Here is a 25587-nt window from a genome sequence, read left to right on the forward strand (position 1 = left end):
CACCTCCTAGTGGTCCCCCTCTGACTAGGCTTGAGATTTAGGGGGATGCACCAGTGGTCTTACCAAAAAAGCATGGATATGTTCCTCCTCGTCAACTGTAATTTTTCCAGCCTGCATTGGTATCTTCTCTCCTTGATCACAGATATCACTAGATAGTGGGGCTCACCAGTGCTTCCTCTCAGCTTTTACTACTGTTCTGCATGAGCTGGGAAAACTGCTGAGCTTATTTTTGCTTTGGCTTTCCCATCTGGGGAACACGTGCCGTTGTTGAGTGAGGTTAACAGGAGGCATAAATAATCCCTAAATAAATGCAAATGACCAAGAAATCCTGAACTCAGATCTTCTGATAAAGTTTTGCTACTTGACGTCTGAATTGCTTTCAGCTTTTGGTGCAGCTTTACTGGCTCGCTCACCGCACACCACGCTGCAGGCTGCGCCTGCATCCCCTGAGAGCTGTGCTGCATGTGCCCTGGCCAGAGCACAGAGTGTTTATTTAGAGTTAAAAAGTAACATTTGGTGGGTGGGAAGGAGAAATGAAGGAAACAGATTGGGGCAGGATGCTTTTCGCACAGTAGGTATATCACTTAAAAGATGTGAGGGAGCAGCTTGCCTGGCTTGTGACAGGATAGGACATAGGTGCTAGGAATATGCTCAGGGCTATGACTCCAAAAGCAGAGGTGCTTCAAAGCAGAAACTATCTCAAAACTGAAGCAGGATTTCCCCCTACATTAACTGAAGGGCAATAATGCCTGAAATTCTTAATGGAATAAAATCTAGCTGACAGATTTATGCTGGAGTTGTTTTAGCTTTCCTTGTTCTGGGCAGGAGGCAAGGCTGCACTCCACGGGGACGTCGGCATGGGCCGTGTGCCCAGCATCCTGTGATAGAGGCACACAAAATGGTCACACTGATGTTCCACAGGAGGAAGCTGCTGGTTTCAAAGGAAAATCATAGTCACTGGGTATTTGCATAAGGCTGAGCTCAGAGACCTTCTGGTGAACAAAAGTAGAAAATGTCTTTCCCCTGAATACAAGGAGCGCTTGCTAATCAACTACTGTTTGAATTTTCAGTTGTAGCTCAAAGAGACCTTCCCAGTGAACCCTGTCAGCCTGTTAATAACTTGAAGATGTCTTCTAATAGACTGGTCATAACTGGGTCCTGGGTTAAATATACTCAAATGCCCTCAGGCTATGGTTAAAAACTTGTAAACCTCCACCACCTTAAGCTGCAATTATGCCACTTTTCCATCCTGCATCTCTTAAAGAAAGGAAAAAGATTCAGAATTTTCTTCCAAATCTCCTAAAATTCCAGTTTTCAGTCTTATTAGAAGTAAGGACTTAAGTTTAACCACTGAACAGATATGGCTGTGAACAAATCAAACTTCCCCAAAGACATGCCTTAGCTCTCACCTACTCTCTGAGGTAGGCTCCACACTGGATGGCCTTTGTGTTGGCAATGACCGTGCCTGGTCTGGCCTAAGCTGCCGCATGAGATGCACACCCATCCAAATTAATGTTTTGGAAGGCATCAAGCAGACATGAGAAATTAACATTGTCTGATGTTAGGTTCCCTACTGGAATAGGTCTCAAGTAGTTCTCAGATTTGTGCCCTGGTTTAACAGGGCACCCCAGTAGGCAATACGTTCTTCAGCATGTTCGAGTCAGGCAAGTAATCTTTTTATAGATTATGGAAGCAGCAGTCTCTCCTGATTTCACTGAAGTTTCTCATATGTTTAGGGATCTTGCTTGGTTCAGTCCCACAGACATTATCTGTTACTTCTTTGTAAATTCAGTAGTAGTTTGGGGAGTTGTAAGTTGTCATCCAGAATTTCTACCAAATCACATCCACCCTGGATTACAGATCTCTGTTTTCGCAGATCTGGCTGAGGGTGAAATTTGCATCTGAGCAGCTGCCAAACAGGGCATCTGTCAAGAAATTTACATACTGTTATATTTCTGTAGTTCTGCACTCTATGTAAATAGTATTTGCCTCCTGGCATCTTTCACACAGAACTGATTTCCTCCCTGTGGTTTCTTGCCAGAATCTTGGCCATTTCAATAATTGAGACTCACACTGAGACCTCAGAAATGTTAATACCCAAAAGCACTAAGATCACAGAACACTGTATGATTATGACTATTCTAAAAACTCTATTAAGGATCAAATATGCCATATCTAGAGAAACACCATATTTCCTTGCCCCAGCTCTGCACCCCTTCTTAATACTACAGATGGAAACTGGAACATCACCTGCTTAGCTGACATTTGCACTCTGGAGGAAGGTGGAGCTCCTTGGCCAGTACATTCCAGCTCCATTTCATGCAGCACCAAAATAAGGGGACCAAGGGCTGCATTGGAGTGGTGAGAAGGTAGGCTTATCACCAGTTTCACCAATCTCTATGTGATGCTAAATATCCCATAACCCACAGCCAGCTAGTACAGTGCTCCTCTAGTTTAGATCAGGAAATAGCAGCAACCTGAGAGTCAGGAATTTATAACCAGCTCCCTAAGGGTCTCTTTAATCTTGATCCAGGAGGGAATGCGTCTCCAGCCTTTATCAGCAGGATCTTCCCAGGCAGGGCCTGATTCTTGTCTCTGTGAGTGCTGTATCAGTGAAATCATATGTACATCTAGGCAGCTAAATAAAACAGGGCCAGGGAGCAAGCTGGACCACAGATTGCCTTTGCTGCCTAATTATTAGCACACTCCTGACACGAGCCAAAGAAAAGTGTACATGAGGACTATTCCCAGCTGTAAGCATGGGGAATGCCACACTGTTTGGCTCCTTCCGGCTTCTGTGGTTTGCTTACCTCCATCCGCAGCACTGTCCTCCCAGGCTTTGCACCCTTGGGAGGCCCCCTCATGCCTACCTACCCCAGGGCATGCAAGGTATAACCTCAGCTTCCCGCTATGAAATCGGGTAAGCTGCAACACATTATGCACACACTTTGAACTGAAATAAACACATGAAAAATAGTAATTATGTATTAGACTGCAGGGCGTCTATGGAGCCTCCAAAAGATGCTGGCAAGTGCTACACTGTGTGGTTAGACCATAAAAGGTACCTGGCCCTGTTTTATTAGCTTTATAGGCAAAGGTGCTGGCATTAAAAAGGGTGTTACTATGTTTAGCATGCTCCAGACAATGTAAAACTTCAATGAGCTGTGTAATCCACCGAAAAACCCATCAACCCATCATCATGGCCAAAACCAAGGAGAAAGTTGTGCAATATCTGTGCCTCTCTTCTTCAAGAACATTCTTCAAAGTTAATTTCCTCTACCGTCTTAGCTACCCTGGTAGAAGCCCATTCTGTTTTCAAAGGAAAAGATATTTTATTACTTAAATGCATAAACCACAATATTATCTCTCTATCTTGATGCACTATGTTTTCTAATGAGCACGTGCATGTCTATATTAATTGACAATCATCGAAGGGAATTTGGTCCTCATATTTTTGAAGCTGAACTGAAAGGCATTCATAATTCATTCTCATTATCAATTTAGCTTTGCAGGGGAAAAGTATAAGAGATAGGAACTTCATTGCTTTTCTCATGCCTTTTCAGGAAAGACACTATTTATATGAGATGTGCAATGAGATAGAGGGAGTAAGTGTTTAGAGAGTGAAGACATATCAAATACCTAGACAAACTTGAATTGCTTTGAATTATAGCACTACAAACCCAAACCAAACCCACTGACTCTTAGTGAAGCTGCTTTTGTTTTACAGGGCTAGTTTTTTTCTGGGCTGTTTGAGTACAGACCAGAGGGTGATGGGAAAACCCACTGTGTTGTGTCACATCCTAGCTACATCTGTCTGAAAGGGAGGATTTATTTGCTTAAAATCTTTCTGAAACTTACCTGGTTTTGGTCAGTGCAGCATAGTTATATCGGAGGTGTCCCTCTGACCCATTGTACCCACTTGTTTGTGTGTTTGTTTTGTGATGGCTGCAGGAGCTTACTCAAAAGGCAGAGGTTAATGCACCTTCGTTGTGCATGCTGTGCTTGTGCCTGCATTTGGTGGGGAGGGCAGGCTTGGGTAAGTCTCTGCCCTAGCAGGAAGCATGGAGAGACCCTTCACCTGTGAAGCCTAAATAGGCAAGGCACCAAGCAGGGCAAAGGCATAACAAAAAAATGAAGGGGATGAGAGATGTAAGCACATGCCAATTTGCTCCATGGGATATATGTCCATGTCCTGCTGGATGTGAATGAGATCAGGAGATCCCACCCCAGCAGGAACACTAAGAAAGGTGGCGTGTTCATGGCCATAGGGTCAATCAGCATTGAACTTGGGCAGGATCTACTTCATTTTCAAAGTGTTTAAAAGAGGCAGATGGTAGAAAGATTTCAACAGTGACATCCTTCCCTCTCATTTCAAGATCATCCTAGTCTCTTGAGCTCACAGTGTTGGCAGATGCTGCTGCTACTCCTTGCGTGACTTCCCAGAGCGCGGGAGTTTCACTGGGGTTCTCTGGATGAGGGGCGAGAAGCGTGCTTCTTGCTGTTATATTATTATGTTTCTCTCCAGTGGTTGTTTGCAGTAGATTTACATAAAGCAGTGAACAACTGGCCCTCATTATTTTTATAAAAAACCCTGCTCAATCAGATCATGCCAGCAGAATCACTTCACTCTTCTCTTTCTATTAATTGGTTTATTTCTTCAAAAGGGATTTTATTTATTCCATGGTTCCACTGTATTTTCTTTGTATCTTCTGGAGCAAAAAGAAATCAATTCTTTGAACAAGTTGCTTCTTTCAAGAGCTCTTTCCTTGTTTAAGAGGGCTCCAGTGTATTAAGAACCGAGCTGGATGCGGCTAAGTTAACATTTCCAAACATATTCCTTGGGTGTTTCTCTATGTTAGCTAGGTTTAGGGAGTTGCCATGGAGGTGTATTTGCCACTAGATGAGTCAGAATTATTTAAATATGTCTGTCTGGATCAGAAGGTTTTATTCCAAATTATGGAAGGTGTGCAAGCCTTTATCTTTGAACACCCCCTGCCCCTGCAGCTCTCTTCCTACCGGCTTGCTGCCACTTTGTTCCCAGAGCACTTTTGCCTTTCAGGTTCTCTCCTGCTCTGGTGCCTTTGTGGGGGTGTCTTCTCTGCTTCCTGGACTGGAACTGAAGTCAATGAGCCTTTCCAGCACAGACGTGGTGCAAACTTCTGAAATCAATGGAAATCTTTTCTTTCTTTGGCTTCACTTAGTGCTTTATCTTCCATGCCCCGCCTGCCACCCTTCAAGGGAAGTAGAAGTAGTTTCAGAGTTTCTCCCTTCTGATTCCCCAGTAAATGCAGAATGACTGTGACGTCCCCTCTCTTCCTGTGCTTTTGGCCTGCCTAATTTCTGTATGACCTTGTTCTGCAGAACTGGAGTCTCCTCATCCAAGGAAACGTAAACAATAGATTGAAAGATCAATTTAGGGAAAGATTCCCTTCACCAGGCTTTGCATCTGTAGTTACCTTAAAAATATGCCCAATAAATCACAGGCCTGAGTGGAAGAAAAAAATATTGATAGAAGAGTGATTTTATGTACTGAGAAGCCTCTTTCTTCCTCCCGAGGGCTGTGAGCTGCAACACATTTGAAATTCTACCGCAGCTTGTGGACAGCAGAAATAGGAGCTGAGACCCACTGCCAACAAAACCCTATGCTGCTGTGGGCTTGCAATTGCAGCAGCTCTCTTTTTTCGCAGTTGGGCTTTCCTCTGTCTTCAGGAACATTACATCTCCCTCAACACAGAGGTGTTTGGTGAACAATTGTTACCTAGGTTTTTTTTTTGGTTTTCCACATCCTCTGAACTCTTATGTTATCAGAAAAAGATGCTATCAGCTACTCCTTTATCCACACCCACATCGGTTCATCTCTGTAGTGAGTAGCATAATTGCTAATATCTGTAGAGATGCATATACAGGTATGAAGATGTCAAGCATAATTATGATATACGTGTGTGCGTGTCTTCATCTGTGCAGAAAGAACAGCTTCAAAAATGTTTTGGTTGTGGTCTTAATCCAAATTCACTTCACCAGCCTCGGGTTTTTGCAGAGCCACTTATCTCTAATTCTGCATTACCTCAAAACAGGGATTTCCCATGTTACTTTTTACAACGCCAGAAGCACTAGTCAGATGAAAATAGGTCTGATGCAGCCATATGGAACAGCATGACCTGGAATTGCTTGCTTTTGGCTGTGGGCAACCTTGCTTTACCTTTATGAGTAAGTCTGGAAAAAAGCAAAATTTTTCAGTCAGCAGCCACAGCAAGGTGAACTCTGGTAGTGAAGCACAGAAGGACGGATGCTCAGCTGATGTCACTATTACCAAAGCTTTTCATCAAGGCTTCATTAAATTAACCTTTTTCCCCCAATACACAGTGTTTCAAATTGCAGGCAAGACAGTGCGAGCAGCAGGAGTAGTACATAAGACCAGCTAGACTCTCAATTCTATCTCATGAAATATTTTGACATACCATTTCTTCTGGTTTACTTCTGCACAACAGTAGGCTAAATGCATTAACAGGAATGTGTCTACCAAGCTTTCTTTAGAGGATGTCTTAGGCACATGTGTCTTGTCTACCTCCTACAGTTTGTCAGTGACATCTTTTCTGACTTAACCATGATGTCAAAATCAGAATAAACCAGGATATTACCTCTTTTCTGGGGGTCACTTTGGTCTGTACTCGTCAGGGACAATGCTGTTACTATTTGTGCAGAGTCAGCTGTACTAGCACAGAACAGCTCAGAAATTAGTGACAAACTGTTATGTCATCAACATGCAGAGCCAAAGGACTGAAATATTTGTGGATGTGTGCTAACTTTGATTATACTCTTTGTTGCAAAGGTATTTCACATCTAAGAAGATTGTTTGCTCTCACAAAACCTCACTTCTATCTAAGTTTTGTATCACCAAAAAATAACATAAAATTTAAAGGAACTGAGTGACAATGTTGTCAGTCTCAAGCATTCTAGGAAGAAGCCATGTGAACATGGTTGATCTGTGATTATTCCCATTTGCAGCAAAGTCAAGTGCATAATTAATTGTCCAGCAAATAGTTAATAGTCCACCAAATGTCTTCCTTCCTCGGGAGCAAAGCACTCACTGTGCCACCTTTTGCAGCTTCCTCAAATGCGATCTCACCCCACTGTATGAGTTCAAAGTGCTAATCAGGAGAGAAGCAGATGAGGTATTCATCTTTCACCATATCCTAAGAGGTCTGGAGCATTTGGTCTTCTAACACTTGCCCAAGCCTATGTATTCTTGGGGGTTGGGATCCTCTGGTTGTTTGGGAACGGGGCTGACCCATTTGCCATTCCCCACCAGGATGTGACTAGCAGCTTGTAGAGGTCTTGGCAATTATTATGCAGTGCACATCTCTTCTAGCAGAGCTTTCTGTAAAGATGTGGAATGCTACAGGCTGAGGTGTTTGCCACCATGATGGGTATTCTGTTTATGTCCTTCAGAAATGTCTTCCTGAGTGCGGAGTATCCTTCATATTCTTCTGGAAGCTGTAAACTTGGAGAAAAGCAAGCACAGATAGTTCAGTAACTTCCTTCCTAGATGAACACAGATTTACTACTTTCATAGTTTTGTCAGCAAAAGTCAACTTTAACTGATACTTCTACTGCTTTTAATTTACTATATTCATCCTCTGTAATGACTTTTACTTGCTGATGCTGCTAGCTACACTAGGATATTGCCTTTTCTATTGCTCTTTATTGGGCATAGGAAAAGTACACAAAGTCCAGAGTTGAAAACATTGAAACATACGTAGAGGAGAAACAGACTAACTGAAGACCCAGGAAGGTTGTGTCACCAAAATGACTGTAAAATTGAATGGAATAAGCTTTTTAGTTTGCTTATGCTCTTCACATTGGAAACATTAGAGGTATTTAAGCTCAGGCACCTACCTGAGCTAACAGAGGAAACTTGGCTCCCTCTGTAGTCAGTGAAGAGAGAATCATCTCCAGGCAGGAATTCCAGCCCAAGATACAAAAATCAGCTTATTATTTTCATAAAGAATTAGACATCTTGCACTATGAATACATGTTGCAGGTTTCTGCAATTTACAAAGGCTTTCATGCATCTTTCACTTAATTAGTTTCTCACTCACTGAAAAAATCTGTAAAATAATATTGAGGAACCAGATAAACTTGTAAGCAGGATTTTTCACATGTTCTAAGTTCAGGTCGTGTATAAAGCTTCCTCTCCTGAGAATTTGGATTAGTTAGTCAAAGTTTTAGAAGAGTCAACGCTGGTCTCTGAGCCTTATATCTAGTGTCATAGCCAATTAATGCAACGCCCCCCCCCCCCAATTGGCTCATCCATGCTAATTCATCTATATGAATGGGATTTCTGGTAGCAGTTGCATACACTGTTCCTTAGCTTTTTCCACCTCTTCTGCTGACTTGGCATAAATATCAGCCTGTTTACAGTACACACAGAAGGTATTTTGAATACTGATGAGTTTTTCTTCTGCTTTAAATGTAAAGTTCTTTGTGCCACGTAAAAGCCTGCTTTTCTTCTCTCTTTCTAACATGTTACTTTACACAGAAGTTAAATGGCTTTTTTTCTTAAGTGACAAATGTGACCAAAAGGCTTGAGAACCTATAAATCAAGCAAGGTCTCTTTTAAGTTGTCTACCTTCTGCAGTGCAAGTAAGGAAAATAAAGTCATATTATCTTCCATGATAATGTAGTTACAGGAAGTAGGACTGGAAGTATGTAATGAAAAAGTGCAACACCTGAATACCTTGCTCTGGGGCCAAGCATGAATCTTCTCAGTTTGCTCTTATGTTAGGGTGTGGGAATTACTCATCGTGCTGAGTAATCGGCATTGCTCTCAGAAGGTTCTTCCTCCTCTTTCTGAGATACACGCACAGAGAGAATCGAACTGGTCTTTTAAACTACTAGGATGTATTTTGAGATTAGGAGATATTTTCAGTATGGTATTTGACAAGAAATAGAAAAAAATTCTCAAAATTTCTTTGGAAAATTTTAGGGTTTTCAAAACTAGTAAAAACTAGGTGTTTTTTGTTGTTCTTTTTTTTTTCCTCTTGTGTTGTTTTGGTTTGGTTTTTTTTCATGTTTTGAATAAATATTTAAAAAAACCCAAAACAAAAAAAAACAACAACCCCATACTGAGTATTTTGCGTCCATAAGGATTTATTCCTATTCAGAGATACTGGGATTTTGTTTGTTTTCTTTACTTATCAGCTTGACTTTGTTTCAGGGTGTTCATTTCAGCAGATTACAGAACTGCACAGAATGACCCCTGCCATTCTTCTCATAATTTCCTCTGTAATATTACTGATTTCGGCATGGCTGTTTGATAGTATGGTTAAACTGAGTGCAGATGAAATAGTCTTATTTCAACAGATGTTTTGTCAGATTCATATCTTAAATCTATTGCTCTTTACTCCGTTGAATCAGCGTTGCTGCTTCATAAATTTTGGCCAAGTCCAAACAAATTTATCCTATCAGAAATTTTGCTTTGCTCTAGGATTTTCAGATTGTTATTCATGAAAAAGAACACTTAACATTAGTAAAATATGTTTTACTGACTGGTGCTTTGGAAGTTCTTTGTTTTAATAGAGTTTATAATTTAAGAACTGAGTTTGTTCATCTTCCAATGTGTCTTAACTTCTCTTTAAAAATTACTACAAACTCATTGAGAATAAAAAAGGGGCATCAGGACCTAATACCAGTGATCAGAAGGATAAAAGCAGAAACCCAGCAGCAAATACTTTGCCTGTCTGAACCAGAGATTTGAAACTTTCCCCAGCTTGTGGGTAATATCACATTTCCCCCTCCTCTGTCCCCACCCTCCTACTGAGATCAAAAGACAATATTCCTGCCTCTTTGTAAGCACTGTGCCATCTGCACAGCTCCATTTGTAGAAGCAAAGTCCGACTCATCCTCTGTTTCTTCACTTAGATGTATGATACAGTCTGTACTGCCAGAGATCTGATGTGGTAGGAGCAGTTTTCTTAAGTGTGAGCCTAACAAATTGAAACCTGCCCTCCTCACTCAGTCCTAGTTGAAACAGCTTCTCACAAAGTCAAGCAGTAAGATCACAATCAGTGTTTTGAGGAAAAGTATGAGCAACACATGCTTTTCTTTTTTTTTAAAATGCCATAACTCTACTGGACAAAAATGCTGTTTAATAAATATTTGTGGCCTGATAGAGTTGTCTGCTGTGTTACTGCGCTGTGGAAAGGTAAGATATATAGGAAACCACAAGAAACATTCTTCAGATGGTGGCCTCTCCATCACCATTCAAACATGTGTAGTAACCCCAGCTGGCTGGAGGCCCAGCTGTTCCTGGTGGCCAAGGCACCATTGCTTATTTTAGTGTGGTGTGACCAAGCAAAGCATCCCATGGGTATTTCCAGCTGCATCAGTAGCGCTGGGGGAGGATAGAGGATGCCTTTCTTGAATGGTTGTGGGCCAAATCAGCTGGAGGAAAGAATTTTTAAAAGGAAGTTAAAATTGTAATTGACAACTGGGTAGAAACGCTTTCTGAGGCTGCTAAAAACTGGTTTTAAAGAAAATACCTGCAAGTAAAAACAATGAGTATTCAAACATTCAAACCAAAGAACACCCCAAAGAAACAAAAGAAGATAAGAGAGATGAGTAAACCCCAAGAAAGTTTGTGGCAATCTGCATAATTTAGAAGATAGAAATTTAAGAAATACAGGGGAAAAGGGATTCTTTCTAGAGTAAACATGTCCGGTAGAGATAACTCAGGAATGATTTTGTCTCCATGGAAGCAAATTAGTGTGAATATATAAAAAGTATTGTTAATAACGCAGAAAAAAATGAGAATGCTTAGAAAATACATAGAAAATTCTTAACTTTCATGTTGGGAGCATGCAGACAATATTTTGCTTCAGTGCCGGGGAGATCCAGATAAGGTCATCAGTTGTGGATGAAACACTTCTCACTCCAACAGTACCTCAGGAGAATTTAGTGTTAAGAAGGGAGCCTGAATATGGACATTTTCAGTCTGTAGGTTTTGCACCCTGCTTTGTTGGTATGGCACTGGAACAGGCTGGCCAAGGAAGTTGTAGCTGCCTCATCCCTGGCAGTGTTCAAGGCCAGGGATGTTGATTGGGCTTTGAGCAACCTGGTCTAGTGGGAGGCGTTCATGCCCATGATAGGGGCTTTGAATTAGATGATCTTTAAGGTCCTCCTATGATCTTTCTGTGCTTTCCAGTGCCATGGGTTGGCATTTGTTTATACATGATCCCTTCCTGGTGTTGTCATTTGGACTCTTGGCGGACTTCCCACAACACTGCAGACTCTCAGGTCAGCTATTCTCTTTGCCTCAGTGGCTCCTTGTCTCTTAGTTGTCTTGATAAATTGATGCCGTTTCTGATTTCAGGTTCTGACGTTTGCCTGTTGCTGCTTCACAGAGAAAAGCTTGAGCCCCCTCTATGCTGTTTTTGTTCTGTGATCTCCGCATCATGCTACAGATTTTGTATCTGCTTGAATTACAGGCAATATATATCCACTTCTCAGAAAGTATCATGAAAGTAGGGATATCAATAAGACCAAGACATCCAGGTCACAGTGGTACGATCCTGTCTGAGACCTTGCAGTGGAGCTCCAAGACTATGAAGCTGGCTGTGGGAGAAAGAGATGTATTCACTATCACTGTGTCTCACTGTGTCCAGAAATGGAGCAGTCTGTTGTTCTTAAGAAAACTACTGTGTGGTCCTTACAATACAGACAAGAGAATAACCATTCTGAGGTATGGTGTTTTGGTTTAGTTCTCTGCCTCACACAGCTGGCTGCAGCCAGAAATACCAGAGCCACTGTGGGGTAACTGATTTCTTGGTAAGAAGCTGAACCTGCTACTACTGTGCAGCACTTCATGTAAACTCAGATTGCATCTTTCCAAGTCGATGAAGATGCCTGCCTGTGAAATGAAAATCTCAAAGTGACCTCACCTTTATGGGCTGCTATTTGGATTCATGGAATGATGGATGGCTAAGGGAATGAAATTAACAAGCAGTCACCTAAAATCTGCTCTGTGGCCTGCACTTCAGATTTATCCTGGTTTAACTATATAGGGCTGGAGATGTTCATGTGGCAATGCAATAGGATAATTTATTAAACAGCACAGTCCCTACCTGCTGTGCTGTGGCCAGAAGCAGTATTCTCCACTGCAGCAGTCTCCTGAGGGTCACACTGAGGTCTGGCTGCTGCGGGTCCCAGAGCTGGCTTCTTCCTCAGCCTCTCTTTTGAGGCAGAGCTATGCTTCAGGACACCACCACCTGTGAAAGGTCCACTATTGCCCACCTACAGCATTTGGTCCACCACACGTATGCACATTGTGTGATTTTTTTTTTTTTTTAATGTGCCAACAGGGCTTAAGGATGCATTGAATTATATTTTCAAGTTCACCTCAAATGGAAAACTTTAATGGTTTTTGCTCCTTAAAGAGAACTACTGTGTAATCCAACAGCCTGGTTTTTAGGCAACTGCCCTATATTTTTAGCCCAGGACCCCTTGGTGGATAACTCTTTCTTGGTTTTTGGTGTTTTACCTTCATTTAGTTCCATCAGGACCAGCAGAATCCTCTCTGTTTGCCCTGGGGAAGGCAGAACAGGACCCAGCCTGTTCTCCCCAAGAAGCAGTGCAGGAAGCCGGTGTACTAAAGCTCTGATTATTTCTCTGGCTCTGTATATTTCCGGAGAGAGCTGGAAACAAAATCTTACACACAAGTTGTTTAGCTGGAGGTGAGCTATGAACCTAAAAAACAAAACCAAACAAAAAATAATAAAAAGAAATAAAAAGGTTATAAAAGGAAGGAAAGAAGCAGGTGATGGCTTTTGTAACAGCAGGCTGCTATATCTTTTAGGATACATCCGGGTGTATATTACAATCAGAAAACAGATTTCTCTGCCCTAGGCTGGTCTAGTTGCTCTGAAAGACTGTTCAAATAGCTTTGTCTCAGTGAATGGATCACTTGGCTTTTGGATAGGGTACAGGCAGAGCAGTAGCAGGTCTGTCCCTGTATATGAGTGCAAGCCTATCCCTAGGCATTCTGATCTGACTATAGCAGGGCATTTTTGGGAGCGCAAGCCCCGGAGTCTGCCAGTCTTACTGACTGCTGTGTATGCATGTGAATCCTTCAGATGAGTAACAGCTGAAAGGTTTTGGTTCCCTACCTATTAAAAATAAATTGCAAAAATTGCATTGATTTCAGTGCAGAAGGACTGGATCCTTAGCCTCCAAGAGGATATTTAATATATTCCGTTACTAGCATCTTAATGGGATACAGCTATACTGTGCTGCACTCGGAGCTGCATATGATACAGCTCCCTCGGGCTGCTTAACAATATGCTCTCCACTTCAGAGACTAGTACATAAATACAATTCACATGCTCTGTCTTTAGTCATGCCACAGTTTTGTCAACCACATCACATTTTCCTGCCTCAGGCTGCGGTGTGTGCTGTTAACACATGTCTCCGGACTCAGGTCAGTGAGCACAGGGACAGCTTTGCTTCTGTTTTCATGGGACTTTCCTGTCTTTTCTTGTCATCTAATTAACTTGCCTCATTCGTCCTTTACATATATATATTTATGTCTTTTTTTGCCTACCTCACAACATATATAGCCACTCCACCTTTCAGCTCAAGTAGGCAACAAAGAGAGAAATACCACATGGTGTCAAGGACTCATCTATAGAACTGAATTCTGCTAAACCATACTGATTTCCAGCTGCTGGAGATACAGCCCATGAGAATTAGTCTCCTTAGCTTGATATTATTATCCTGAATTGAAGTGTAACAAAGCAAAATCCAGAAGGGCAAAATCCTTTTCTCTTACAAGGCTCTAAAATTATATCTAATGTTAATACAGTGTAATTTGTGCAATTCATTCTATTTTATTTTTCAAGCAGATGTAAAAAATGCTGAAATTTAGGAGAAACAAATACGCTCCTAGCGTGACTGCTCTGAGCAAGCGAGGTCTGCACACTTTTTTCGCAAATTGTCACCAAATCTGCTCATCATTCTCAAATTTGCTTCCAGAAGATTTTAAACGTGTGCATCCTTAGACTCGATAGAAATTTATGATAGGTTGAAATTTTGATTCACCTTTGTACTCTTAAAAATTAACAAGGAAAGAACTTTCGGCTGCATTTTCAGAAATATTTTCCCCAGCCATAGAGCAGGTCAACAGCTTTCCAATTTTCCATCTGAAATGTCGTTTAAAATGGACGGTTGTGGGGGGAATCATCAATTTCTCTTTTGTGTTTAATTAACACCCAGTGTGCTGCAGTTGGAGAGGCTGGATGGGGTATTGGGTCAGGGGGTCTTTGCTGCTCCATATCTCCATGAGCAAGGTTTCTCCCATGAAGCTGGCATCATTCTGAGATTTCCTTCTCTCTCTCTCTCTCTGGGCCGATTTCACCATAGCCTAATGTATACAGCAATGAAATAGATGAAAGCTGACCAAGGGCACACAGAAGGCAGTACAGCTGTAACTGCAAAACCCTTTTCCTCTGTTCTTGTTGACTGACCCCACCCCTTACAAAAGCTTTTGTCTAAGAAGAGCAAAATCAACATAAGACTATGTAGATGCATGACTTGCTTTGTCTCCAGCAGCAGCAGTAGCTGGATGAACAAAGCGACTGCTCTGCTTCCTGTATTTTCTGGATTCAAAATGGAGAGTATTTTACAATAACAGTTACTTCTTTCATCTTGGAAACACTCCTTCATAAGAAAATGTGACTAAATAGAAATCATGACAATGTCTCTTTATGGTCTCTTTTATAAAAATTTGGTGGCATCATTTGTTTCTAATGTGTGAGCATTCATTGCCATCACTGCAAATTTTTTAAATCAAAAGTGAACGAGAAATGTTAATGGCAAAAGGAAGAAAGGGCTTATCTCTAAACAGTTTCTTTCTCAACTGCACAACAAATCAAAATGTAAGAGACAAACTGGTCTTCAAAACATGCAGCTGAAAGGAGCTTAGTAGTAGGTGTACACTAAGAGCCACATTCTGGCCTCCAAATACATTTCATGATGAACCATACCGATAAAGATGATGACTGTATCCCTGTCTATTTACTACTTCATTGTGCTTCTACCTGGGGAGGAGGGTTAGATGAACTTCATCCGTCTGTGAGACTTGTAAAGGATGTTGATATTTAAGTAGGTACTGAGGCTGCTGCTTGGACTTTGTGCTGCTCCTTTAGGAACATGTGATTCACTGGAAGGGAAAGGGTGACCAACAGAGCTCCAAGCAACCACTCCTAAACCCATCCTGGATTTTTCTGCAGCTGCTAGCCTTCTTTGGATGGCTGCATGGGGAGATCTGCGCATCCCTTTCACCTGTGAGCTGCATTACTGTTTTAAGTTTCTACTGCCTTAGTGCTGTGGCCCTGTCTTGCCCTACCACCACATGACTGGTTTTGTTGAGGCAACTGTGTTTGTCATCTTAAATTCCTTCATTGGTGACATACCTAATGAAGGCTGTTAGACCCGCTTGCTGTTATATATCTCTTCCATTGTGCAAAGAGGAAAGATATCCTTATGTGAATACTGGACAGTACAGTGGGTCGTGTTTACAAGCAACAGTATAACTTTATTACAGCCCTTGCTGTCCTAATTTCTCTTTCTATACAGATAGCTCAGCATGAAGTGTAAGCCTCTCTTTCTGCTCTAGGCACCATGTGGTCTGGTTATAGCCATGCAGTACCACATCCTGCTCCCAGGGGACAGCTAACGGTTGTTAGTTTAGATGCTGAAGGCTTTGGTTTTGGAAATGGCGGACATAGACTTGCAAGAAACAAAGGGGGAAAATGCCACAAAACACTGTGGAGTAAACAAGATCTGTTTTGCAGAATCTGACTAGAGACAGCTCGGCAGAGGCACTTCCTAAAGTTACAAATTTTCTTTGCTGCCTCTGTGCCTGCTTCCTGGAGGACTGAAGTGTTTTCATGGAGTCCAGATGTAAGGCAATAGGTCAGTATAATTAAACATTCAAAGCAACAGCCTATCACAGCTGCTAAATTGTATAGCTAACACCAAGAGTTAGACCTTGGCCATCAAAAGTATCATTTGGTTAGAGGACCTCAGGTACAAGTCCACAGAACAGCCTCCTCTGTTAAGCAGGTCAGGTTTTAGAATCCTAATTATTGAGGTCCTCATGTAGGCATCATGTGTGAGAAAGAGAAAAGAGGGAATTTTGCATTTGGTAGAGTATGTTTACATTGAAGTTTTTTAATGATCAGATATTGCTTGTGGAAACATTACTTTCTCAGTTTGGTCACAGTAGTACAACATTCATAAAACCCAGTAAAAAGAAAAGAGTATGTTGGTATACCATAAAAACTATGTAGGATGTGGTATTTTGTGTGAAACAGCAGGGTAGGAAAAACCTCAGTACTAATTCTGAAAAGGGAGCAGTCGCTTGCTTGAGATGGCCTGCTGAATCAGTGGAATTTTTTGCATGAACAGGTGCTCAGTGGCATGAGCACAGGCTGCAGGATTTGGCCAGTCGGTACCAACTGAGCTTTGATAAAAGTAAGGGCCAGGTATAATTTTTAATACATCCCATGGGCACCCTTCCTCATGATTTTATCTATGTGCAATTTAAAGGAATCTCATTTAGAAATAAAGAGACTGACGTGTCACATCATGACATTAGAACAGTGCTACATTTTGTGGCCCATGTTCAATGCAGCCCTCGAGTGATCTGTTCCAATAACACAGATAACAGCTAGTAGGATGATTCACCCATCAAGCAATAATGAGCAGCCATTGCATCACCTTCTGTTGTTTATTGTACCCTGAGGCTTTACAGAATACAGTTGCCTTGATAAAAAGATAAAAGAAAATAACATAAAACTTGGGTGAAAGAAAAATCTTATTAAATTGAATCTACTTCTTGTCTCCTCTTTCTCTGTTCCCCTTAAAGTTATTATTAATAGGGCCAGACTGTTTGATAGTGAGCACGTGTTTTGATGAGAACCATTACCGGGGGAGCAATGCCTCTGAGTAGCTGCTCAAGTCAATGAATAGATGAGGCCTGAAGAATGTCAGATGAATTAGGGCAAAGTCCAGCCCAGGAGTGAGAGACAGGTACATTATGGGCCAAATTCTGACAACTGTTCCATCTGCTTGGTTTTTCCAGAGGTTAGTAAGAACTTTGCCAGCATAAGAGAGCTGAATAAAACCTAAGTGATCCCGTAGGCTTTGAAGCTATAATAATGTTTATGTCTCAAGCTCCTCTCAGAGTTCATAATGAGCATTAATTAAATACACCTCAGGGCTCCCTGTGCAAGAGCAAAATACTCTTATTCCCATTAAAGTGAGAGAGGAAACCAGTCCTTGTGCAGGAGGGCTTGGAGCTTCCTGAAGCTGTGGGTTCTATTTCAAAGGAGTTTGAGTTGCCATCTGGATGTCCAGGGAATTGTCCTGATAAGATTAGGTGTGATATTGAAGACTTAGCTGTGACATTGATCCTGTGGCTGATTTTCAGGGCTGCTGACCTCCTCCAGCTCCCTGTATCTTCAGTCAGAGATGTCAGTGCTTAGAGATCCATAAGCCAATATTCTGTTTAAGAACATCAGGTAGAGTAGTAATCTATTTAGCAGACAGACAGCACAAGAAGATGTTGAAGATAGGGAGTGTACTTCATCTACGTGAGTTGGATATTAAGTGCTATATTAGTAATAAATATACCTGAACCATTAGCCTTGGAGATCACCTATGGGAAATTCTCCCCAGTCACGAAAGAAATAACAAATTCAGTGATTAAACAAATACATTGTTCTGAGTGCAAAACAAGGTGTCAGATTTTACTCTGGGTTTCAGTGTTAAACCTTCACAGCTTTCTAGTGGGAGTGCTGACAAACTCTTTGTTGCACAATGTCTCACTTGATGTGTCACTGCAAGCCAAAACATACAAAGAAATGATGATGTCGTTTATTATCCATAAGCCTCGTGCTGCAATACTTACAGAAACAAAACTCACCCGTTACCATCGTAGGGTCATTTGCCTAGATAAGGTCTTCAGATCAAACGATACTTCAGTTCCCTATCAGCTGTTTCAAAAACAGTACCCGCAAAAAACTTGATAATGGTGAAAACTTAGATTGTGGGAAGGGACTTACTGTACAATAACAAGTTATTATGGTTCATACTGTCTTTTGCTGCTGCTGAACAAACTCTGCATGCAACCAGAATCTGCTCATGGGCATGCAGGAGGATGACTCTTTGTATGTCACACGATGGCACTAGCAGTGCTTTCTGCCTAAGCTGATTCTTGGAGTTCAGGGCCACAACCAGCACAAATCTGAGTGAATGGTAAAGAAAGGGGAGAGTAATGTTGGCTTTTTTAAGGAATGGATAGAAAAAGCACCATAGATTCTTTTCTAGAACAGGGTCCCCATGGGCTCTCAGTTTTGCAATACCAGGTTTACACACACAATCCCACACCATATGCCTTTGAGACTATCCTTTCAGTAACCTAAAGCAAATCATCTGCACTTTGTGTGCAGGTTCCCTTCACCCTACCATATAGGTCCAGCAGCATATGAGTGCACACACTCATAAGAAATTTGTGGTAATTCTCACATTCATTTCTTTGTATTACTCCTAAAAACCTACAGAGCTAAATCATTCTCCCCTTTTCCCTTAATTAAAACCAATTTATGGAACTCCTGTTTTTCTGAAATAATTATGGTTTCTCCAAGCTTTCTGTGGTACACTTGAAAGCAGAGTTTGGTTTATAGTTCATGAAATTTTCACTTTTTTTTAAAATATCTAGATTATGCCATAAAATCTCATATTTTCCCTTTGCCAGCTGTCTAAGGGAAAAGTTATAAACTTTTGCCCCATGTCTAAGACAAGACTTTCCTTACAGCAAAGTGACTGTCAGGAGGAAACTAGCCAGACAGTCTGAGTGACGACCTGGGGGGGGGGGGTGATGGAAGCCCCTCTGGGACAATGCTCTTTCCTGCTTCTGGAAGTCCCTCCTATTTCCACACTGGCTTCTGCATCCGGTACTTTACCAGGATTCTCTTTCACATCAAAGCATCCCTCCCCGGGCTACACATGTAGGGGCACAGCCTTAGTTTCTATGGGAAATAGTTTTATCCCAAAGGAAAGGGAAAGAAATGTTTGGTTTAAATATGCTTAACACTCCCCCTTCTGTATAAGGCGCTCTGTTGTTGCACTTTCTCTGGTCCCTTGGGATATCAACATGCTCTTTAGCACACTCAAGCTTATTTTCTTAGCTGAGGTGTTTAAAAGGGGCTGTAGGGGTATTTTGCTCTCATCCACATTGGTTAAACAAACATCAGGCTGAAAGCTTGCTAAATTAATTGCACCAAATTGTTTTTTTTCTGGTCTCACCCTTAGGATGAGTTGCTCCGTGTTCTATCATTCAAAAAGACTCCATCACACACACAACGTGGAGTTTTTGCTTCTCTCCTAAAATTTTTAGAGCCAATATATGGCTGATAAAGCTGCTGCTTAGCTTAGCAAACAGGCAGCAGGCAGGAGGGATCCCTGAATTTGTCCAAAGTTGCAGTCAAGGAAGTTTCCTGATAAACAGCTCTAACCAGAGATGAGCTGCTGACTCTATAATTTGCTGAGTATTTTGTGCAATTTCAGTCAGGCCAGAGAAGGAACAGAAATCTTTGGAAACGAGACTGCCCTTAAGTTGAGTATACCTTTAGAGTAAACAACCCACAAGCAAAAGTTTCAAGCTTCATGACAGCAATTATCACAGCTTAAGGATATTGATGTGTTGCATACAGATTAATCTGATACAGATGAATAAAATAGATGAGCTTTTGAGTGCACAAGCCAAGAGATTGTTTCTGATTTGACTGTGAGTATGGAACCTTTCAAAACTACGCAAGTGTTTGATGGTAGCTGCAACTGATACCAAGGAGGAAACACCCAATGACTTCCAATGTGGGCAATTAAACCAAGCCTGGGCACTCTTACCACACAGATTTATCCTTAACCCAAATACTTACAAAACATATGTAGTTTGGTAGCCCAGTTATTCACTTTTTGAAGTCTCCTGGATTTGTTTGCTGTTCCACTGTTGATGCCAGTAGTTCCTCCCCCATTTCCCTCAGTTGGCATCTAATCTCTTTGGGTTGGTTGCTAATGCCTTCAGGGTCACTGGGTTTCTTTCCACACCAGGCTCTTTGATTCTGCCTCTATTTGGGGCCTGGTTAGTCTTTTGATTATCTGAAATGCTTTCAATGCTGACTTTAATTGCACTGCCTTGTAAGAGGCTCTTCCACAAGGGCTGCTAACTGCAAGACTCCTGGCTGCCTCAGTAGCCATGCTATTAGATGGAGAAAGTGTGAAGGAACACATGTAAGCATTTTATAAAGAGAACAGCTGCTGGAGTGCAAAACTGACATATCAGGTTCAAGAAAGAGAGGCTTTGTTTTGTTTTGTTTGTCTTATTTTATATATATGTTTAGTGGTACTAACAGAAGCTAAAATGCTTACACTTACCATGAAAAAATGCTGAATCTGGTAACAGATCTCTAACGTCTCAGTCAGAAGTGTGGCATATTTCTTGGTGACAGATTGTCAGCTGTGGCCAAAGCAGAATTGAAGATGTAGATGAATTGGAGACTGTCCAGAGGAAAGCAACAGGAATGATAAAAGGTTTATAAAACATGAGTGATGAGGAAATGTTGAAGAAACTGAGTTTGTTTAGTCTAGAGGAAAAAGACTATGGGGTAAAACATATGAGTTTTCCAGTATGTAAACAATTGCTTTAAAGAGAACAGCTATCATTTGTTCTCCATGGCCACTGTGAGAAGGACAAAAGTAAGTCAACATAATTTGCAGCAAAGAAATTTTAATCTATACTTTGGAAATTAGGTTTCCTCTGGATGTTTCACTGGGACACTTGAGAACAGGTTAGACCAATACTTTACAGAGAGCTGACTTAACCTGATCCTGGCTTATGGGAAGGTGTGGGACAAGGCTAACATCACTGCAGATTTATGAAGGAAGACTTTGAAGAGAACTGGTTTTGGCTGTGTAAACAAGCAGTTGCATTTTCTAACTGGTCACTCCACTCACCCTGATGCCACTTCAACCAGTCAGAAATTATGTCTTCTTTGTGGCAGCTGTACACTGATGCAGTAATTTGGGGAACAGCATTTTAAAGTCATAGAGCTACTCTGTTTAGCAGAAGCTCCCATTCCTTCCTTTGTTCAGCCTCCTAACTTTCCGCCATGAGGCAGAAAATCCTTCTTTTGGGAAATATGTTTTGGTCTCCCTCTTGCAGGACGTGGAGGAGCTTCGTTCAGCTTCTCCCACTGGTTTGAAAACATCTCCAATCTGGAATCTCAACCAATTCTAGTCTTCTGAGCATGGAAAACGGCACATGGTACTATGGTGGGATAATACAGTTGCATATTTTAAGAGTCATCACACCTTAGGCCAATTGTTCTGGGCCCTCACTGCCACCTTGAGGAGGTTTTCAATGCACATTCATCTGATGTGATGGTATCAGGCTCCTCAGTGCGCATCAGCTGCTGTTATTGCATGGTCTGATTTGCAGTCCTGTTTGCAACTGCAGCAGGACTCTGTTATTTGCTGTACCTATGTAGCAGTGAGATTACATTCAAGCTGCATAAAGCTGCTTTCTGGCCCAGCCAAATGGTAGGTCAAGAACAAAGTGGAGGAGCAGCTGAAAAAACCTGAATATTTTAGTAAAGATTTTAAAACCACTAGAAAATTGCAAGGTTCAGAGAAGAGGTAAACAAGGAACTTTCAGAAAAATCCTTCCATGTTTTACCTTAGAAGCATTTTCCAGGGAATGATAATTCATTTATAACTAATTTCTAATGTGTTTATTATTATTAATATTGATTTCAGTTGACTAGCAAGACATAAAGTTAGTAAGTAAGAGGCACTGTGTGCAAAACCTGAAGCACCTCCAGGTTCATTGCTGTGCCAAGTAGGTTGATCAAGAGCCAACTTTGTAATGTGGCGTTAGGGACACTTTATTGCCATTCTGCCAGAGAGGACAGGGGTCCTGAAGGCAGGACTGCTGTCAAGAGAGGAGGCATAACCAGGCAGTCTTGAGCAGGCCATGGGGGAGGTGGTATACTTCTGAGATAAAATCCTATCTGTCTTAATAGAGACAACTTCTTTCCACAGTATCTTTCAGCGTCCTGTTAATTAAAAAAAAAAAAAAAAAAAGAAAAAAAAAAGGATAAATTTGCAAAAATAAATAAATAAAAGAGAAAGTAACTTCTGCCAAAAAAATAACTTTCATGTTCAACTTCTGCTTGAAATTAACTGCCCAGGAGCCAACTTTCTCGGGCAATAGCCTGTTATCAGATAAAGGAAGGACTGAACAAGAAAGATAATTCCTTTGTTATGAAAGTCACCCCCCTTTATCGAGACCTTCTCCCCCAGTTTTTAATGCTTATTGACTTACATCTTACCTCTGATCTCTTGGCATCTTTGTATTTTTCCACCTGTCTGTCAACCTCCTCTGAGGGAATTTTTCTTCTTGAAGCTAAACTTTGCAACACAGCTAAAAGGAAGCAAACAGAAATGGCTTCAATCACTATCATTGCTTAAAAATTCATAATCATTTCTATAGCCAAAGGCAGAAAAGCTAATTATTTACTGTCCCAACCAGTCTTATCACCTCCAGGGAAAATGTGCTATTGAGCTAGCTGCACTCATACATCTGCAAAAGGCAGCTCTCATTGCTGGGACCCAAGCGTACTCGCATCACCAGTGGGAGTTTTTCAGCTTTGAACAGAACTGTTGCAGCTGGGTAGCTATAAGGCAGAGGAGCTCAGTCACCGGGGAGTGAGGAGACAGCAGTGTCTTCCTTCTCTCCCGGTGAACCTTCTGGCCATCTAGATATTGGCATTTAGGGAACAGTGAGTGAGCTATTTAGGGAAAGATTGCGATTTTTTTTTAAGTGAAGCCCAAGTAAGCTTCATATAGGACATTATTGAAAAGAAGAACCAGAAGAATTCTGGCTGATGCAGGCAAATACCCATCCAAAAAAATCCCTGAGTGGTGGCTCTGCCTTTCAGTTTATTTGCTTGTTTGTTTTTTATGGAAAGGTTCCCAGCTGTGCTGACTGCTGGGAGAGATTTAGGAAATTAGGACTCACTCTTGTTCTACCCCACCTTATGCTGCTGATGGATCCCACTGAAAACTCTTCTATATGGACATTTTGTATCAGTGTCCAATGAAGGACACTTCCTTGTGTCCTTTTGAAGCTACTCTTTCCCTCTCCTTCTTATCTGTCTTCCAAGGACCTTTCCTAATCTGTCGCTAAATTGAGTTCAGATCCGACATTTGTGACTTCTGCATAACATGTTCTGGCTCAAAAATATTTGACATCTCAAATTCCCCTGTCCAAACTCACAAGACTCTTCCTCCCTGTCCTTCTCTTTAAGCAGACTTGCTTTTTGTTGTCAGCTAGACTAGACTTTCTCCATTTCTCATTCAATACTGAGGAAGACAAACTTGAATACACAGCCTGTACTGACGTAGTACTGTGGGCTCCATTGGGAGCAAGAAGAAGCAGAAAGCTACATGTAAGGACTTACCTGAACTCTTGTAAGCTTTAGTTACTATAGCTGATTAAAAAGACCCCAGTCTTTCATGATAGCTAACTGAGTGCTGTGGATCTAACCAAAGATAGCACAGTCAGGGATGATAGATCAGGCATGACATGGTGTTGACATCAGGCATGGTGATAGTACAGAGTGAAATGCGGTCATCAGCACTGGAGCTGCATGTCACAAAACTAAGAGAAGCAGCAGATTTGACACAGAGTGAAAGGGAGGCCCCTGGCAAAGCAGAGAATGATGCTGTGGGAGCAAGCTGGAAAGATGGAGAAAAGGGCACTGAAATGCCAAACATATCCATGTTTGGCAGGTACAAAAAGGCTTGTATTACAAGTGGGTTTACATCCCATCATTGCTTTGCCCAGTGACTGTTGTGGAAAGGATCATGCTATTTTTAACACTTGTAACCAAATTCTGCTCTTGGGACATGTGTCATAAAGCAACCAATTATATATGCAAGCCTCAGAGAACCTAACCTGTGCCAAGGTCACCCCACAGAGGTGCTTGCAAATTCAACAAAAGGCAGGGTCTCCAGCATGGTATTTAGGTCTAGACTTCAGTACATTCATACAGCTCAAAGATTTGCCCTGCTTTTGCTCCACCTTGGCCTTTTCCACCTTCCACCTTGGCTGTTCCCCAGCTCCTTGACATCCCAGTCAGGCTTTGGCTTCCTCTCCCTGCCCCACCGCTACAGTTTATATCCCTGCCCTGAGCACAGCAGTCACCTTGCCAAGGCCAAAGACTACTACTGCGCAATCTGCCTCTTGCTCACAAGGGGCAGTGTAATTTCCTCCCAGCGCCCAGCTGGGGTACTTGACTTCTGCAGCTGGGGCTGAAGCCAGCGGAGTTTACCAGTTGTAACCTGGAGTGTGCTGCTGTTTCTGGCAGGATAATCATAGCAACACGTGCATGGGGCAGTTTCTACCTTTTAATTTGTTTTCACTGAAGAAATGGAGTGCTGATTCCTAGGGCCACTGTGAGCTAATAGACTGCAGTCACAAAGCAATGCCAGGATATTTCCCTTGTGAAGGCACGGGACCAGTGACTTTTCCCTTCCAGAAAAAAAGCAAGCATCCCTTCTTCCCATGCTTTCACTCTCCCACCCACCCAGCACAACTGGATGTTGTGTTGATGGAGTAAATGGTACAGAAGGATGCTAACATCTGGGTGTTTGCAGTGTGTCTCCCAGATGGCCAACACTCTTACTTCCTCCCTTTTCAAGATAAAAGAGTCCATTTTAAAGTCAGTTAAAAGAATTTCACAGAATTGATCTGAACACAACAAAGTGAATAGGTAACAGTTACATTTTCATCCTCTACTGCCCTCTGTTGAGCATGGGTCCCTCTGCAGAAGAAGATCTATGCGGTTACGCACAGCACAGTAAAATTCAGTTTAGAGTTTTATCCCCATGAAAATCATAACTTATTTTTTACCCTATATGCACAGTTCAGAACGCATTTTCATTTGCAATGCTTATCATTGCAAAGCTGATCATTGTGCTTTTTGACATATTTAATCTGTGCATTATTTGCATACATCAAAGCAAATTAGTCATGGATTAACCATCCAATCTCCTGGATATGCTTAGGGTTATATTAATAATCCAAATAATAACTGACCTGTTGTGAAAACCCAAAATAATCTACCTGGGACATGATGAAAGTAGGTGGGAGCTACTGTGTAGATTCCACATACAGTGTGTTCCACATACAGTATGGTAAAGGCTCTTTATTTTCACCCTGACCTAATGAGCTCTAATCTCAGTAGATAAAAGAGCAATTATCTGTACTATTCATGCTGGGAAACTAGAATGACAATGCATTTAGCTAATAAAAAAAAAAACTCTGAAGAAAATTTACCTCTTGACTTTAAACTTTCTGGTGATGTTATTGCTTGGCATTATCATTGTTTTGGGGCAACACTTGTGGAAAAATAGGGGAATAGAATGAGTTATAATGATGGTAAGAGAAAGAAAACAGAAAAGATT

The 25587-nt window shown here is 41.5% G+C and overlaps 2 long non-coding RNA genes across 3 annotated transcripts in view; both read left to right on the forward strand.

Annotated features, from left to right (window-relative positions):
• LOC133213161 (uncharacterized) overlaps nt 1-25587 on the forward strand; it is a 403544-nt gene that overhangs the window by 209534 nt on the left and 168423 nt on the right. The gene's annotated exons all lie outside the window — the stretch shown is intronic.
• LOC133213160 (uncharacterized) overlaps nt 1-25587 on the forward strand; it is a 138215-nt gene that overhangs the window by 110912 nt on the left and 1716 nt on the right. The window contains exon 5 of one of the 2 annotated variants that reach the window (XR_009725710.1): nt 826-929. The exons of the other annotated variant lie outside the window; for it this stretch is intronic. This is a non-coding gene — a long non-coding RNA (uncharacterized LOC133213160). Of the gene's footprint in view, nt 1-825; nt 930-25587 lie in introns of those variants that run through there. 2 annotated transcript variants of the gene reach the window in all.

Source organism: Neopsephotus bourkii, unplaced genomic scaffold (assembly GCF_033783945.1).
Source record: "Neopsephotus bourkii isolate Nb327-2 ecotype Australia unplaced genomic scaffold, CSIRO-AGI_Nbou_v1 NB_787, whole genome shotgun sequence".
NCBI lineage: Eukaryota > Metazoa > Chordata > Aves > Psittaciformes > Psittacidae > Neopsephotus > Neopsephotus bourkii.